The 19596-nt window shown below is 36.6% G+C and overlaps 1 protein-coding gene across 9 annotated transcripts in view; it reads right to left on the bottom strand.

The window, feature by feature from the left end:
* ZBTB20 (zinc finger and BTB domain containing 20) overlaps positions 1 to 19596 on the bottom strand; it is a 920614-nt gene that overhangs the window by 836185 nt on the left and 64833 nt on the right. The gene's annotated exons all lie outside the window — the stretch shown is intronic.

The following is a 19596-nucleotide window of genomic DNA, read 5'->3' as shown; positions in this document are numbered from 1 at the left end:
GTGTGGTGCTTCTGCCTAGAGCGCCATTTTGCCAGAACTCCTACATCTAGTAATTTTGATCTTTGATCCTTGGGTTTAGAAATATATTATTTCCAAATATTTGGAAATTTTCCAGATTTCTATATACTTTTTATTCTGAATTTAATTCTATTGTGTATACAGAATATATTCTGTATAATTTCAATTATTTCAAATTTACTGGGACTTGTTTTATGGCTCAGCATATAGTCTATGAGTTTATCTTGGTGAATGTTCCATGTATACCTGAAAAGAATGCATAGTCTGCTCTTGTTCAACGTAGGATTCAATAAATGTAATTTAAGTCAAATGGGTTGATGGTGTTTTTAAAATCTTCTATATCGTTATTGAATTCTTTGTTTATTTGCCCTACCAATTACTAAGAGAAAAATGTTGAAATCTCCATTCATAATTATCTAATTTTGATTCCTTTTTTAGTTTTTGCTTTTTTATTAGGTGCATTAGCTTGTTACCAGGTGCACACATACTTAGGATTTTTATATATTTTTAATTAATTGACCTTTTGTTTATAATATATCCCTCTTTATCTATGGCAATATTCCTTGTCCTAAAGTGTAGTTTTTCTGATGTTAACTTAGCCACTCCAGCTTTCTTATAATTCGTGTTTACATGGTATATCTTTTTCCATCCTTCTATTTTTAACCTTAATACTTAAAGCAGGTTTCTTGTAGATAGCATATAGTTGAGTGTTACTGTTTATTCAATATGACAACCTCTGCCTTTTAATTAGACTGTTTACAGCATATACAATTTACTCCAATTCTTAATATGGATGAGTTTAATTCTATGATCTTGCTATTTTTTTTCTATTTGTCCCATCTGTTCTTTCTTTCTTTCTTCTTTTCCTGCCTTGTTTTGAATAAGTTGAGTATTTAACGTTCCATTTGTACCTTCATTATTAGCTTATTATTTATACCGTTTTGTTTCATTTTGTAATGGTTGTTCTAGGTTTTGTTTTTGTTGTTGTGTGCCATTGAGTCTATTCCCACTCATAGCAACCCTACAGGACAGGGTAGAATGCCCCATAGGGTTTCCTAGGCTGTAATTTTTATGGGAGTAGATCACCAGGTCTTTTCTCCCATGATACCGTGGTGCACTCGAACTACTAACCTTTCAGTTAGCAGTGGAGCATGTAACAATGATGCCACCAGGACTCCTGTTCCAGGTTTATAATAGGAAATTTTAAGTTATCAAATCTTCCTTGAAATAATATACCACTTCACATACAATGTCAGACCCTTTCAACAATATACTTCCATTCCCCCCCATTATTTATGTAATTCATGTAAAATATTTTACTTCTACATATTTCATAATATATTGTTAATATTTTTGCTTTAAATGGCCAATTTTCATTTAAATAAATTTTAAAATAAGATGAAAAAACTGTTTTACATTTATCCATTTATTTACCATTCCAGGTACTCTTCATTTCATTGTGTTGATATAAAATTCCATCTGGTGTAATTTTCCTTCTTCCTGAAAAACCTGTAGTCTAACATTTCTTGTAGTGCATGTCTGTGGGTGATGATTTCTCTCTTGGATTTTGTTTTTCTGAAAAAGTTTTTATTTTATAGAATATTAGGTTGGCTTTTTTTTTTTTTTTTTTTTTACTTCCAGCCTTGTAAAGATATCATCCTTGTGTCTTCTGGTTTGCATGGTTTCTGACCAGAGGTCTGTGAAAATTCTCTCTCTTCCAGGTGCACTACATCTGCTTCCTCCGTCTCCTTTTGAGATTTTCTATTAACGGTTCTCAACAATTTGATTATGATGTGCCTATGAACTGTTCTTTATTTTTTACCCTGCTTATGGTTTACTGAGGAGCTCTCGTGGTGCATAGGTTAAGTGCTCAGCTGATACCCGGAAGGTCGGTGGTTCAAACCCACCGGCCGCTCCATGGGAGAATGATGTGGCAGTCTGCTCCCATAAAGATTACAGTCTTGGAAACCCTATAAGGCAGTTCTACTCTGTTCTATTATAGTTGTCATGAGTTGACTTGACAGCAGTGGGTTTGGTTGTTTTTTGTTTGTTTATTGGTTCTTTGAGAACTTGGATCTCTTTATATATAATTTTAATCAAATTTTTTAAATTTTCAGTCATTATTTCTTCAGGTAGTTTTTCTGTCTCCCCACCCTCCACCCCCAATCTTTCTGGGCCTCACATACGTATTAGATTGCTTATGTTGCCCCATAGATCTCTGAGGCTCTGTTTGTTTGTTTCAATCTTTTTCTCTCTGCACATGTTTCAGACTGGATAGTTTCTATTGCTTTGTCTTCACATTCACTAATCTTTTTTTCTGCAGTCTCTAATCTCCTGTTATGCCAATGCAGTAAAGTTTTCCTTTCAAATTTGCTATTTTTCAGCTCTAAAAGTTCCATCTGGTTCCCTTTTATATCACGTATTTCTCTCCTCATTATAGTCATGTTTTCTTTTAAATGCTTGATCATATTTATAATAGCTATTTTAAAATCCTTTACTTCAAATTCCATCATTTCTGTCACTTTGGAGTCTGTTTTCATGGATGATTTTTCTCCTTATTATGCTTCACATTTTCCAGATTTTTCTCACGTACAATCAAGTTTAGTTTGATGTCAGTTATTGTAAACTTTATGTTGTTGAATGCTGGACATTGTTGGATTCCTTTAAAAGTGTTAGACATTTTTCTGGCAGGCAGCTAAATAATTTGCATTTGTTTGGTACTTTTGAACCTTGTTTTTAAGCTTTATTAAGGCAAGCCTAGAGTCGCCTTAGGTTGTAAGGGTCGAGCAAATGGTTATGCTCTGGGCTACTAACCAAAAGATTGATGGCTTAAACCCACTCAGAGACATCTCAGAAGCAAGGCCTGGCAATCTGCTTCTGAAAGGTCAGAGCCTGGAAAACCCTGTGGAGCAGTTCTACTCTGCACACTTGGGGTCGCCATGAGTCTGAATCAACTTGACAGCAACTAACAACCACAACAGCAGAGTAGCCTTACTCAAGGACTTGCTAAGCCCTACTAAAGAGACGTGATCCTTCTGGGGTCTTATTCCCTAGGTTATTAACAAGAACTCTGCACTTTGGCTTAACAAAACTTAAACATCTCCAAGCCCTGTATAAGCTCTAGGAGTGGTTCCTCTTTCAGCTCTCTGGTTGTTGTTTGCCCAGCTTTTCGAAGGTTAATTCAATGTATGCACAGTTTTGCATTTATTCAGCAACAAACTCAAGATAATCCCTTTGCAGATTACTGGAGCCCTTTCCAGTTCCCTCCTCTCCAGTACTCTATCCTGAAAATTCCACTGCCTGAGCCTTCCCAAACTCTAAACTCTGCCTTCTCAACTCAGTGCTCTGCTTGGGTTCCCCTTCTCTGCACCACATCAGGAAAGTGTATCTAGGCATAAAACATGTAATTCTTTCAATGTAGCCAAAAATTATGCAGCATCAGTTGTTTAAACATCTGTTGTTGTTGTAAATTTCAATAGAGTGAGCTAGGACTCATGGCAACCTTATGTATAACAAACAAAAAGTTGCCCGGTCCTGTGCCAGCTTCATAATTGTTGGTGCGTTTGAGTCCATTGTTGTGGCTATTGTGTAAATTCATCTGATGAACGGTTTCCTTCATTTTTGCTGACCTTCTCCTTTACCAAGCTTTATGTCCTTTTCTAGTGATTAGTTTTTCCTGATGATGTGTCCAAAGTAAGGAAGTTGGAGACTCACCATCCTTGCTTCTTAGAAGGACTCTGGCTTTATTTCTTCTAAGACTGATTTGTTTGTTCTTCTGGCAGTCTACAGTATATTCAATATTCTTCGCCAACACCACAAATTTGAATGCATCAATTCTCCTTCTGTCCTCCTTTTTCATTGTCCAGCTTTCACATGCATATGAGGCAATTGAAAAGACTAAGGCTTGGGTTATGAGAACTTTAGTCATCAAAGTGACATCTTTTCTTCTTAAAACTAAAAAGAGGTCTCTTTTGCAGCAGATTTTTCCAACGCAATACGTCATTTGATTTCTTGACTGCTGCTTCCAACTACGTTGATTGTTGATCCAAGTAGAATGACATCACTGACAATTTCAATTTTTTCTCCATCTGCTTCCTCTATTGTCTCATACAAATCTAACTGAAATTTTGGGGTTTATTTTGAAGAATCATGTATTTCATGTGGTAACTGACCATGCTGTTAATATTATGAAACAAAATACAGGAATTACATTTATTCCTATTAAAGTCCGTCTTTGATAATGTGCAAATTTTACAGCAATTCCTTGCCCTCTCATCCAAATCACTGATATATAACACTGAAGACAATAGGGTCAAAAATGTTACTTAATATCTTTCTCTGGGAATATCTATATTCCAGCCATACTGAACTTTTTATCACTATCCAAACAACCTCCCTTTAGCACCTATTTTCCTGACTATTTATTAAGATTACAAGCTCTAGGGTTAAACTGACTAACTTCAAATCCTGACTCCACTCGTTTATAGAGCAAGGTACAGTTAAACTGCCTGTGCCTTAGCATTCCCATAATAATGCAGGACCCACCTGAGAATGATTGTTGTGAAGAATAAGCAGTGCATGTATGAGCTGATGTTACCATCACTTGCAATATTTCCCCCTATTTCTCAATGTTACAAATCCTATTTTTACTTCAAGAAACAGTTAAAATGGCACCTATGCAGGAAGCTTTTCCCCTAGATCTAGGCTGAGAGCACGTGCTCTCAAGATTCTCATTACAAGCTATTAGTGTTTATATATTTTTTCTTTTATTCATATTAAGCAATAAAGTCCTTGATGAAAACATCCATGTTTTACTCTTTTTTAAAAACACCCAAAATGGATAGTAAATTGCCTTCTATTTAGCAGGTCACTAACAAATATTTGTCAAAAAGTCAAAACCAAACATGACTCTCTGGGGAAGTTTTTTTCAAATAGCTTGGGAATCTATCTAAACTTACTGCCATCATTTGGTCAAATCCCTTGCTTACATGAAGATACATATGTTTGCAGCATTCTTTTTATCTAATAGCCTAGTTATCTTTATCAGAAAAAAGAGAATAAGATTAGTATGACATGACTTGCTCTTGGTGAAATTATGATATGGCTCTTAGTAATCACTTTGGTTTTTACGTGCTCATAAATAATCTATGCAACATTTCATTTCATCACTGCTAGGATAGACAAAGTTACTGTTCTGTGGATTACAGAATTCATCTTTATCTTATCTTTAACACTTTACACATTTGCTTGCATCCAGTATTTTATACCTTCCAACTCTCCAATATATGATCACATCTGGAAGTTATGAAGTTCAGTGGAAATTAAAGAAAAAGTCCTTGAGTTTAGATTCTTACTTGCTCTAACGGAAAGCTGTGTGTCTTGAACAAAATCATTTAATTTCAGTTAACACATCTATGACATCTTTTCAGAGTTTAATGAATATTAAACGAGAGTAAGTGTAAAGTTCAAACTTAGTGCCAAATGTTCAACACTCTTCAGCTGCTTGCTCTTCCAAGTTTGTTTTCTAACCTGTAAAATGGGAACAATCATCCTTCCTTGCTTTTCAGGATCACCCTTAGGAACATGTGAACACACATACCAACAATTTTTGGAAAATGCACATTATATAAACAGGCAGGATTTATTATTATTATTATGGCTATCATTCTGGAATAAAATTTGTCAAACTTTTTGGATTTCGATTTTAACTTGCCAAAATGGCCTCTTAATAAGCAATTCAACCACTGATTTACATGCTTTTCCTCCAATTTGAAGATTATTCCTCTTAGTAGAGAAAAATATAAGCAAAATAAATGTTCATCATCTCTGCCTTCTCTGTATTACCTTCCAACACTAAGTCACATTCTCCCAAGTATGAGGTGACCCTTTAAATCCCTTCTAAAAGTTCATGATTCTAAAAGAGTAAATTAGTGTGCTATTAAACATACAGAAAAAAGCCTAAGAAATATTGGAACAGCTTTTTACAAATAGCTGAAACTATTTAATATGGATGTCTTAAAAATATGAATAATTAAGTATCGCATAAAGTAAAAGTCATTGATTTATTTTATGATGGAAATATTTCAGTATAGTTAAATTTGTGTATATCATAAAAATTTTCTTCAGGTCCTAAGCATTAATCCTTTCTACCACCACACAAAAACTAAACAATGTGCATCCTGAACAATAAAAGACATTATAAATTCTCAGCTATATTAATTGACCAGAAAGTACTTTCTGAACCTCAACTTAGACTAGCCATAATACAGAATCTGTCATTAAGTGTTCAGTTCACACACACATACACTCAAAACTGGTCCAACAACTTCTATTATGCCGGTTACCAGCCTTGCCAGCCTCTTTGCCCTTCACTGCCTGGAGAACGTCCATCAGAAACAGGGAAGCAGAGCAAGCTCCACAATGCACCATTGATGTTTGAGCAAGGCTGCCCAAGCAGCTGCCACAACAGGGCAACTCTTCAAAGTGTCGGCATTGAAACTTACAATTCTGTCTCCCATACACTATCAATGAAAACCTTTATAAGCTACAATCAATTACAAAATAAATCTTTTGAGACAAATCATGTTCTTTCTTCATTTCTCCTCTCCTCCTCTCCTCTTAACACCAAATGTCCTTGGTTAAAAAAAAAATCTTCAAGGAGAAATGCCCCCCTTTTCTACCTTGGTCTCTGCCTCTCTCTTATGCTCTAAAAATTCTCTCAAGGAGGCTTAAGGATATCTGCTAAACACTTCTGTTTACAAGACACGTTCTGGGCTTTTTTTTCTTTATCATGTTTGTTGTTGGGTTTTTGTAATTGGAGTTTTTTATTTAAGAACTTCAAAAGGCACTTGATATTTTGAGCACACTCATACTGGATTTTTTGGCAAACCATGTTTTTGATTATTGAAAGATAATCTAAATTCTGAACTGCATGCAGTGAATCACATAACCTCCATATTTTTGTAAACCACAACAAAAGATGCCTTATATTAGCTATAGAAGAGTAGGCAATGAGTCAGCAAACAGTTAAAAGAAATCCATGGGAATATATGAACTAGTCATGTGGAGTTTTTGACAAAAGAAAATCTTAAATAAGTACTTAGACATCACTTGGAATGGGGGGAGCTATTCTTTGTTTAACAAATGAACCAGTTTGTCTTGTGGCTATACCTACCAAACGAAATGCAAGTTTATGTGTGTTTCTCTATTTCCCCTTACCATCAGTGATTAATACCTTTCTTTTATTTGGAACACATACTTAAGGTCTGAGAATTGTAGCAACAACTTTTTGATTCTCCACCATTGTTTTTACCATGCAAACAATATGTGTACCTTACAGGGCTGAAATGAAACCCTTTCAAATAATGTTTATTCTCAAGAGACAGAATATCTAAAAATTCAGCAATGCCAGGGTATAAACCTAATTCCATCAGCTATCTAAAATATGTACACTTCATCAAGAATTATTCTTCCACCTAAAAATCAAAATTCTAAATACTTAGATTTTTAATCTATCAGAATTTTTAAAATTATCATTTCTCATTGTTTTCAAAGCAACATATGTACATAGTTTATCAGTTAAATAGTATCAAGAAGTTTGTACAGACTCCCTGCCAAAACTCTTTCTAGTGATTATCTCTTTGTTACTAATTGGCTTATATTGCCATTTTTATTGATAAAGTTTAGACATAATCTTTTCATTTTCTATACAGGAAAATGAAGACTTATCTCTTTTCTATCACCTCGTTTCCTTCCTTTCATCCTCCCAATCAATACTCAGTCATGTAGTATATTTTTAATACATTGTCTAGCTTCAAATGTTGCCTTCAAATGTTGCCATTAAGAAATCAGATACCAATTTCTGAGCCCATATATGGGCTCTATATTTTCTGTCTATATGTTTCTATTCTCATCTATCTATTGCTCTTATTCTGAAAGTTTCCAGTTACGTTTACCTTGGTGTGGATCTGCTTACATTCATCACAGGCACCCAGGAGACCCTTTAAAAAGGAAACACTCTTTCTTTAGTTCTGAACATTTTTACTGTATAATTTTATATTAATTTTTCCCTATTATATTCTTTGTTCTTACCTATTTTCTGGAACTCCTATTAATCAGCTATGGGGCTTGTTGGATTGATCCTCTAATTTTCTCTTTCCTCTCGTATTTTCCATTTCTTTGATTTTTTGCCCTATTTTCTGGAAAATTCCAATCCTTCTCTTGAAGCTATTATTTCCACTATTATAAAAGCCCCTATTCTCTGGTTATTCCTTTATTCCTGTTTATATATTCCTGTCATGTTTCATAGAAGCATTATCTTCTATCTCTCTGAGGATATTAGTTGTAATTTATTTTACTTCATCTATTGTCTTCCATGGGATCTACTGCCTCCAATTCTTGGGCCCGTTCTGGAGCTTCTCATTGGCACAACACTCTCCAGGCATTGCAGTCAGCTTTCTCAGCTCTGCGAATTCCTCTATCCACTTACATCTTCCAAAAAATGTACTTCTTTCATATGTGGCTTTCTCTTTCTCTCTCTTTGGGCTTGTGGATTCATATCTTTATTTTAGTCTTTCATCCACACTTTTAGCCCTTTACTAGGAAGAAACAAGGAAAAATGTGTTCAATCACCATGTTTAACTGGAAGTTTGTTATTAAAGTTTCTGAAGATGCTAATCCTACAGGTATAATTGCTATTCATAAGGTCATAAAATCACAGGATTTTTACTGTTAAACAGCTTCTCAGAGATCAGCTGGTTCAACCCTCTTATTTTAGAGGTGAGAAAATGGAAACCCAAAAAAAGGTTGCCTTGTTTGTGCAAGGTTATTTAACTAGCAATCCCACACAACTGGTACTTGGACTTGTTTGTCCTCATTACCAGATTGTGTCCTCGCATATAATACCCCTTAAAGTAACCACTCTTTGCTGACTCCCAGACACAGCCAAAGGTTAAAACATCTGAATAAACCCAACTAGGTTTGGGTTAACAAAATGGAGAAAAGCTGTCTTTAAAGAAAATTTGGGAAACAATGACTCCAAGAATAAAAATCTGACTCTGAACCTCCTATTTTCTGTAGAAATTCCCTAATCAATACTCTTCCATGAACCTCACTCTCCTTAACCTGTTTCTTGCCCTAATTAATACTCTTGCCCTAATTAATACTCTTGCCCTAATTAATACTCTTTCAGGTCATAGGATCACACCACACTTTGCCAAAGCAAAATGAGTTTATATCTGAAATTCACCTGAATTATTTACATGCTTCCTAACCTCCCCACCAACTACAAACTCTCCCTACCATGGCCTGGGCCTCCAACTGCTTCTCCTAAAATAGCCTTTTACTCTGTGAATGGCAAAAACTTTTAGAGTCATCCTCATCCTATATTTCTCTTTTTCTTTCACAGCACCCAACATCCATCCCTGCCTGCACCCAGGCAGTTCCCAAATCATATCAATTCTACCTCCTAAAAATCACTCTAATCCATCCCTCTTTATATTCCTTACAGCTTCACAGCCACTGTTTCAGTTCAAGCCCTCATTGTATTTCATCCTGATTACCACTGTCTTCCAGTTGGTCTCACAAACTCCAGTCTCCTCTCTTTATACCCTTTCCACCATACTCAATTACAGAAGTGTTTTGTTCTGGGTTTTTTTTTTTTTTTTTTTCCTGAACACAAGAGTCATTTGTTTACTAACAACCCTGTGATCAGTCCCACTTCACCTCTGGCTCCTTAGCGCGGCATGCCGAAGGCACTGCATGTTAGGCACCTGTTTATCGCTCCATCTCCCTCTCCTGTGGCTCCTCACCGTACATTTACTGCACTGGAAACCAAGTAGAAATCAGAGACGCCGGCCGGGTTTTCTATTCACACTGGATGATCACCACCAAATGCCAACTGTTCTTCCCTTCTCTTCTCCCAAATAAAAATGGGATTAGATGAAAGGAAAGAGAGTGGTATTATTAAAAACCAGCATTAACCCTATGAGGGTTATTTGATAAAATCTTGTTTACCATAATATTTTATATTTGCAATATTTTACATTATCTTTTAGGAATTATAATGTCTTTAAAGGTATTGGCAGTACATTAAATTCAGTACTCAGAACATTGAAGTAAATTAAGTATTTGATCATAACAATAATAACTGCACATTTTGAATATGAAATAATTAGGAAACTAACATAGTATTATAGTAAAGGCCAACTCTAAGAATACCTTATACAACAGCCACTAGACTATAAACTTCTAGGAGGCAGGGACCATGTTCTAATCATCTTTGTATTCCCTTCTAGGTCAAATGCCATCCCCAGCATAATAGGTACCCAGTGGATGAATGAATGAAGTTATAAATAATATCACCAACAAGCCTAGGCAATGTAACTTATCTATTACTTGATAAACCCAATAATTCAATACAGCTTATTATTAGAGCTGATCAGTTTAGTAGAAATGTCATGAGTACTTATTCAAAATACACACACACACATATCACCAGCATATCCACACATCACCAGCACATATTTATATGAAACAGCAATCTGATTTCGTTTGGGCATTTGTTAAATAATTCAAATGGTAACATAGCAAAAATTTTCAGCACAACAAAAAAACATGTTAGTATCTATGTTGTTAGTATTCCTATCTTCAGAATGTCCTCCATACCACCTGTCTCCAATACAGAGAGATAAGAACTTGCTTTCTTAGCTAGAACTTTGATCAAATTATTGTCCTTTCATATCATTGCAATGATATATCCAAAGTACCTTCTAAGCCAGTTAGAAACAGTGCCCTTTTGCATGCACATACACCTAAGCCGTACATTTCTTCTACCAATATCAACCTCCCATTAAATCTATTGCCGTTGAGTTGATTATGACTCAGAGTGACCCTATAGGACACAGTATACTACACACAGGGTTTCCAAGGCTGAAATCTTTACAGAAGCAGACTGCCACAATTCTCTCTCCCAGTAAGGCAGGTAGGTTCAAACTGCTGACCTTTCGGCTAACAGATGAGCCCCTGCACCACCAGGGATCCTTATATCAACCACATGTCCCATGAAATGCTGGCCACTATTATGCACTAAGGCGAGCTTGCTTGCCTACAGCAAGTTTATTATCGCAGCAAAACACTGCTGGTAAGAGATTAACCCATGTTAGTTCTTGTTTGTGTCCCCAAAAAAGTTGTGTTAGAGTCCTAACCCCTGTACCTGTGAATGTGTCTCTGGTTGGAAACGGGGGTTTCTTTCGTTATGTCAATGAGGTCATACCAGAGTAGGGTAAACCCTAAACCTAATCCCTTCTGAGAGGTGTCTTATAAAGGGGAGTACAGACACAAAGAGTTACAACACAGGGGAAGAGACGACGTGAGGATCTGACTACAAGCCAAAGAATGACAAGGAATGCCTGTGGCTAACAACGAGGAAGGACTCTCCCCTAGAGCTCATGCCCTTATTTGGATTTCTAGCCAGCAAAACTGTGAGACAATACATTTCTGTTCTTTAAAGTCACCCACCTTGTGGTATTTTTGTTAGGGTAGTACTAAGAAACTGAGACAACCCATCACCTGAAATTTAGCCATGTGTCACTGGTCAGTTATAGAATACCTTAATCCACAAATTAAAATTTAAAATATCAAGGGTCTCGGCCAACCTAGGGATTTTGAGTTAGTAACAGAGCACTCTGAACACATCCAACTGAGGCTGACTCTTTTCCTCTGCCTAGGGAAGTGATTAGCAAGAGGTTCTGAATATCATGTTGACTGACAGGAATTTCATATAAGAAGGAAAATCTCTTGAATTCTAGCTCCTTAAAAATATCATAAGAAAAAAGTATAATGGGAAGATCCCCACTGGGTAGAAGTATGAATACATAGCCTAATGCACTTTACTATAAAGACTGCTATTTTCTGGGATACTGCCTAGTCTTCCTAAATTCTACTGTTGTCCTCAGGTAAAGTAACTCTAAGGAAATGGTATATATAATAAACAAAATGGGTGAGATTCAAATCAACAAACTAAGGATAAAAATGCAGTTTAAAAAAGACGGATACATGTTAACAAATGCTGACAGAAGAGCAAAGAAAAATACAGCAAGAAAACTCACCTGAGGGCAAAAGACTGAGAACAGCTGAAACTAATAGGACATCTAATGATTGAAATGAAAGCACAGGGAAGACAGAATAGAGAAGAAATTTGAATAATATTGATGGGTAGGAAAATGTATGTGGTATGAGCTAAAGTAACCTCCTTGATATGTGGAATCACAAAGCAGAAAGGCAATATTTCTTATATTCAAAAACTTTATGACAGGTAAGGATGGACTACAATCTGAAAAACAAACACACCTAAATTCCATAAAAAGTGTAGAAAGTAACCAGTGGTAATGTTTAGAATATATAAGGGAACAAATGGATACTTAATAACTTTAGGTTATACCATGTTAATTTCTCAACATTGGAAAATGTTCTTAAATTCCAACTTGCTACCTACTTGCTTTATTTTTAAGGATTATGAAAATGCCATGTAAATCATCTATAGAAGATGAATAGAATCTCTTATTTGGGGGGAAAAAAAAAGAAAGGATTGACAGTGTAGTCACTCTTATGCCACTAGCTCTGAATCAACTATTAAAACATTCAGACCAAGGAGAAATACTGGTGTTGTCTCTGACCCTGAAGCTTGAGCCTCTTTCCTGCTAAGGGTACACTCTTAGGTAGGAAAACAGACTAGGAAATTATATGAAAATATGTGTGCCAGCTTTCACAAAGAAAGCAGGTAAAATTTTAATTCTCCTCCCAAAAGCAATTTCTAAATGTGGATTCATTAATGAAAACCTGTAACCTGGTAGTCAGCAGAAGCATTTAGGAATTGACGGCATACAGTTACAATGCCTACCGTTACAATCAGTATTCTACTACCACGCAACTATTCCAGTTTAGCTACCAGGTTTTTTTTCTGTCAAGATTTTTTTTTCTTCCCTCTGTTTGTTCTCTACTTACAATTGTGAGAGAATTGTGTGAAGTTTAGTGTTCACTGAAGTGAGAAATACATTGGCTAGACCTAGCCTCAATGTGGGCAGGTGTGTGTAAGAGCTCCATGTAACTCCACCACAAAAAATAAAAAAAATAAAAACCCGAAACCCGTTGTCGTTGAGTCAATTCCGACTCATAGCAACCCTATAGGACAGAGTAGACTGCCCCATAGGGTTTCCAAGTAGCGGCTGATGGATTCGAACTGCTGACCTTTTGGTTAGTAGTTGTAGCTCTCAACCACTGCACCACCAGGGCTCCATAACTTAGCACAATACCTAGTAACTCCATCAATATATGTTAAACCCTCCATAATCACAATCCTTTTGATAGTCTTCAACTGAGAAGACATACGGCCCTTTCACTTACATCTCACGTAGACACAATTTCAAGTCTCAGCATTTCCTGAGAACAGGTAGGCAGACTGGTCAAACTTCCTCTTCTCATCAAGCCTAAAAAAAAGGGTGGGTGCGGCTGGGAGATGGAGAGTCCCACTGTTAACCCACAGAGAACTATTCTGTTTCACTTCTGAAATATTCCAAGAGCTGGCAGCAGTGATCCAGAAGATTATGTTTATAATATAAGTGTACATAAGCCCTACAGCAGAGGAACTCAGATAATAACAATGATAATGCTAATAATTATAATAATAGCTAACTTATTTTAGTACTTGTGCCACATATTGCTCTAGGTACTATATATGTGTTATCTCATTTAATCTGCACACACACACACACCTCCTCGAGTTAGGAAAAATTATTTTCATCCTCATTTAACACAAAAAAGACACTGAATCACAGAAAGAAGTTGGTTGGAGCAATTTGAACATATTTAGCTTAAAGTTACAGCATAAGACTTTATATCATTATACTAACAAGGAGAACTTCTAAAAGGAAATCAAGAAAACAATACCATTTACAATAGCCCCCAAAAGGATAAAATACCTGGGAATAAACCTAATCAGGGATGTAAAAGACTTGTACAATGAAAACTATAAAACACTACCACGAGAAACCAAAAGTGACCTTCATGAATGGAAAAACATTCCATGCTCATAGGTTGGAAGACTTAACATTGTGAAAATGTCAATACTACCTAAAGCAATGTACAGATATAATGCAATCCTGATCCAAATTCCAACAACATTCTTTACCAAAATGGAAAAATATATCACCAACTTTATATGGAAAGGAAAGAAACCCCAAATAGCCAAAGCAATATTGAAGAAGAAGAACAAAGTAGGAGGCCTCACACTCCCCAATCTCAAAACATACTATACAGCCACAATAATCAAAACAGCTTGGTACTGGTTCAATGACAGACACATAGACAGTGGAATACAATTGAGAATCCAAAAATAAATCCATCAATCTATGGGCAGCTGATATTCAGCAAGAGGTCAAAGTCCATTCAGTGGGATAAAGCAGTCTCTTTAACAAATAGTGTTGGCAAAACTGGATATTTACTTGCATAAGAATGAAACAAGATCCATACCTAACACCATATACAAAAACTAACTCAAAATAGATCAAATACTTGAATATCAAAACTAAAACTATAAAGTTCCTGAAAGATAATACAGGGACAAAACTATGGGACCTAATTTTTTTCAGAAATAGATTAGCAAACACAACTACAATACATGAGTAACAGAAGACAGATAACTGAGGCCTCCTAAAAATAAAATACTTATGCTCATCGAAAAACTTCATCAAAAGAGTAAAAAGAGACCTACAGATTGGGAAAAAATCTTTGGGAATGATATATCTGATAAAGATCTAATCTCCAAAATACGTAGGAAACTTCAACAACTGAACACAAAAAGACAAAACAACTCAATTAAAAAATGGGCAAAGGACATGAACAAACACTTCACCAAAGTAGACATTCAAGCGTCCAACAAACATATGAAAAGATGCTCGCAATTATTAGGCATCAGAGAGACAGAAATCAAACTACAATGAGATACCATCATACCTGCAAAAATGGCACTGAACAAAAAAACAGAAAACAAATTCTGGAGAGATTGCAGAGAGATTAGAACCTTGCTCCACTGTTGCTGGGATTGTAAATTTATTCAACCACTATGGAAAATGGTACGGCACTTCCTCAAAAATCTAGAAATAAAAATACCCTATGATCCAGCAATCCCACTCCTAAGTATATACCCTAAAGAACTAAAACTACTGACACAAACAGATATATGCACACCTATGTTCATTGCAGCATTACTCACAATAGCAAAAAGATGGAAACAACCTAACTTCGCATCAACAGATGAATGGATAAACAAACTGTAATACAGACACACAATGGAATACTACATAGCCAGAAAGAATAATGATGAGTTCTCAAAATATACCATAATGTGGATGAATCTGGAGCTCATTATGCTGAGGGAAGTTTAATCAATTACAAAAGGACAAATCTGTATGATCTCACTATTATCAAAAGACAAGAATAGGTATACATACAGAAAGCAATATTCTTTGGTGGCTACCACAGATGGGAGGGAGAGGGAGGGGAAATCACTTTCTAGATAGTACACACTTGTTAGTTTTGGTGATGGTTAAGACAATACTGAATAAGGGTGAAGTCATCACAACTTGACCAAGGTAAAAGATGACACTAAGAATTACACAAGAAGAAGGGATGATTTTGGTAAAAGCCACAACATATACAATTTTTCAACAATAGTAATAACAACCAAAAAACACGTTTGTGATTACACAGGTAGATATGTATGCTTATATATGCACAGGTAAGCACATATAAATTTATGATTATGCATGTATAGGTGTTTGTGTGTGCTGCATATATATTCATATGTAAAATAAAGCACATGGGGGGCGCAATTATGGATACTTCCTAGACATAACCAAACACCTCATGGGATTGGGTTACTTGGTTTGAGGGCTTAGGATCAGTCTCAGGGGGCAACCTGGTCAATTGGCATAACATAGCTCATAAAGATAATGTTCTATATCCTAGTTTGGTGAGTAGCTTCTGGGGTCTTAAAAGCTTGCCAGTGGCCATCTAGCATGCAACTACTGGTCTGTACTCATATAGAGCAAAAGAAAAAGAAGTAATCTAAAAACTCAAAGAAGAAACTAGTCTACAGGACTAATAGTGTACACAAACCATGGCCTCACCTTGAGACCAGAAGAACTAGATGGTGTCTGGTTACCACTAGGGACCCTTCTGACCAGGTACATAATAGATGGTCCCAGATAGAATGGGAAAAAAATGTAGAACAGAACTCAAATTCCTAAAAAAGTCCAGACTAATTGGACCGGTAGAGACTAGAGGAAGTTCCGAGGCTACAGCCCCGGGATACCCTTTAAACTTGGAACTCAAACCACTCCCAGAGGTTGCCTATCAGCTAAAAGATACAGTGGCTCATAAAATAAACGATATCACCCGTGAGTACTGTGCTGCTCTAAACAATCATCTAAATGAGACCTAATGGAGACAAGGAAGCTAGATTAGTGGAAACAGAACAACCAGAATGGAAGTAATCACAATGCTGATACATCGTGAAAAGTGCAACCAACGTCACTGAGTAACATGTATAGAAATTGGTAAATAAGAACTGAGTTTGCTATGTAAATTTTCTCCAAAATCACAATAAAATATTTAAAAAAACAAAACAAAACAAAACTTTGGACCAATTTACTAACCTTTTGATACAGGACCAAGGACTGTTCAGTAGAGTTTCACATTATTCTTCTAGCTTAAACCATACTCATAATGTATCACCTATGATTTCCAGTTTTGGTTTATTTGAAGTCAGTAAAAGTTTAAAGAAACTTGAAAAGCAAGGTGGATGTAGGATGCTTCCAGATTTTTTACATTTCCCACCACTTCCATCCCAGGCAATTTTTCATAGTAATATAGACCACACCTATGTAGACTGTAACTTGTTTTAGCAATTCATCTTTAAAAAGTCTTTCCAAAGTGTTCAACTTAAGTTTCAGAAAATCATAACCCTTTTTATTTTTGTACTCATGTTTCATCAGTTTGCATAATTAAATTACAATTGTACATTCAACTGGCATAAAAGCATTTGAAAACAAACACGAATGACTGTAGGTAAGCAAACCAGTAGGTAAACAGATAAACAGAAATATGCTGACTCTTTTAGAGAGTACCCTGCTGGCCTAAGCAGGGAATGGCTAAGAGAGGTTCTAGACTAATCATATCATCCCCTAATTGTAAAGTGTACTATTAACAGGTATATTCGTTTTCTGCCGAGTGTATTTATAACTGAAAAAACACAATCAAATTTGGTAGAGGGTTTACAATGATATTAAAACTCTATACTATCTAAAGAGGTAACAAATTTCTTCTTTCTTTAATTAGAAAGTCAAGGAGATTCCTTCAGAGATAAAAACAAGATCACAAAATTCCTCCCCAAACACAAGTATTAGGAGCTCCCTAGCCACAACACGAATGTACCTACTTACATATAAACAAAAAATCTTAACAAATGAAGAAACTTTGGTTTAAGAAAGGAATTTTCTCCCTACTAAAGGGAACCGTCACCACGTGCGCAGAAAACTCTTGAATTTAAAGTTCAAGTTCAGCCACTTGCTACTTAGGTGATGCAGGGTAAAGTCACTTCACCTCCCTAAGCTGCTACCTTATCTGAAAAAGGAGACAGTAATACTTGTTTTCCCCATATCACAGGACTATGTTCAGAATTACATAAAATAAAACACATGAAAACAGTCTGCGAAACTATCAGACATCATATCTGCATAAGTATTATTACTGGAAATCTTGCTTTCTATTTTGGACACAGAACATAAATGACCTCAGAGAAGATCATTTCACAGATGACGAGGCTAAGATCCAAACACCTAACTTATTTACAGTGTTTGGATGACAGAGTAGAAAAAAGAGAATTCTTGATTCATCAGGAAAAGAATAGCATAGCATGAGTGGGATCAATGAGTGATTCAAGGAAGCAAACAGCGTCCCTAACGAATGAATGTGGCAATGCAGACTGTGGACAGCGGTAAATTCTCCATGCTGAGAGTGTCATACAGTAAGTCCTGGCATGACTTTGGTGAAGATATTAGGGAAGAGACGGAAACATTACGCAAAAAAAAAAACAACTATACCAGACACAGACTATTATTCCACGTTGTACAATAAAATTTTGGTGCCTTTTCAAACTAAAGAAAATAGGGAATTTAAGATGATTCTTGGGTTTATGCTATATATTCCTTTCTACTGGCCACAATAATTAACCTTAGATTAGGAAGTTATGAGAACAATAGGACGGACAGCAGTGAAGTTCAAGTACTTTGGTTAGATTCCCTTTTTCTCTGGCCATTAATCCAGCAGAGGGAAATGATCTGACACAGCACCACGGCACAAAGGGACGAGCCTGAGCGCTGTCTCTGGATGATGCTGTGCTTGTGTGTCCAGGCCGCCTACTGAAACTCACAATGCCTGTTGCTGCTGGCGAGGAGATCATCCAGACTCTGAAAATGAAACCCCTCACACAAAGGGATGAAAGAATTCTTGCTCCACAGGGTTTAGCTTGCAGCTGGTCATGCATGCCAGAGGGATGTGCCACAGGATGAGAAAGAAGCTTCCAAAGAGAACGTCTAGGGCAGCCAGCCGGACATTTTGAAATACTTCGGGGGCTATTCTTTTAAAACTAAAGCAAACGCCTAGACGTCTTCATCGCAGAACTCAGAGGTCAGGTTTTTTAGCACTGCAGTTCACCCAGGTATGAATATGGCTTGTGATTAAAAGTAACTTAGAGAATTTCTAATTGGGTGCACATTGTTTTGGGTCCCCCATTTGTGGTAAGAGATCATATTCTGTAACCGGTTGGTTCCCTATGGGTGAGAGCTCAGTGTTACTCTGGAGTTGAGAACTGGACGCAGGAATAAGTGCCCGGGTTTCTGCAATTGACGCAGGTACACTGAACAACCTGCTTTTATATTAAACAGCACATTGATTAAGACCACAGACTAAGTTCTAATAAGGGGTGAAACTGCGGTGATACTCATTAAACTGTATCCAGTCCCCTGGGCTCTGATGGTCTGGAATAGCTGTGCCAGGTGAGAGTTTGCCCACAAAGGTTCCTGCTAGAGTAAGAACCTTCTTGCAGCCACCACTGCTCTCAGCCCTACAAGGCCACAGGCACAAGCCAGTTCTTCAGCTATCTGGACATCAGTGTCTAAGGGAGCGCCAAGTGCAGCACGCAGGGCTTTGGAAAGACGTGCGGTGGAGAGTTATCAGCGTTCTATTCTCTGATAAGCTCACTCCTACCAGCCAAAAGACGGGCAGTGGTGGCTCAGTGGTGGACTTCTTGCCTTCCAAGCAGGATACCCAGGTTCCATTCCCAGTCAATGAACCCCAGCAAAGCCACCACCCATCTGTCAGTGAAGGCTTGCATGTTGCTATGATGCTGAACAGGATTCAGCAGAGCTTCCAGACTAAGTCAGACTAAGAAGAAAGGTCTGGTGATTTACTTCTGAAAAATCAGCCGATAAAAATCCTATGGATCACAATGGTCCGGTCCTT

Source organism: Trichechus manatus, unplaced genomic scaffold (genome assembly GCF_000243295.1).
Source record: "Trichechus manatus latirostris isolate Lorelei unplaced genomic scaffold, TriManLat1.0 scaffold00026, whole genome shotgun sequence".
Classification (NCBI taxonomy): Eukaryota; Metazoa; Chordata; class Mammalia; order Sirenia; family Trichechidae; genus Trichechus; species Trichechus manatus.
Note: the sequence above shows the minus strand (reverse complement) of the source record. Positions and strands in the feature narration are given on the sequence as shown.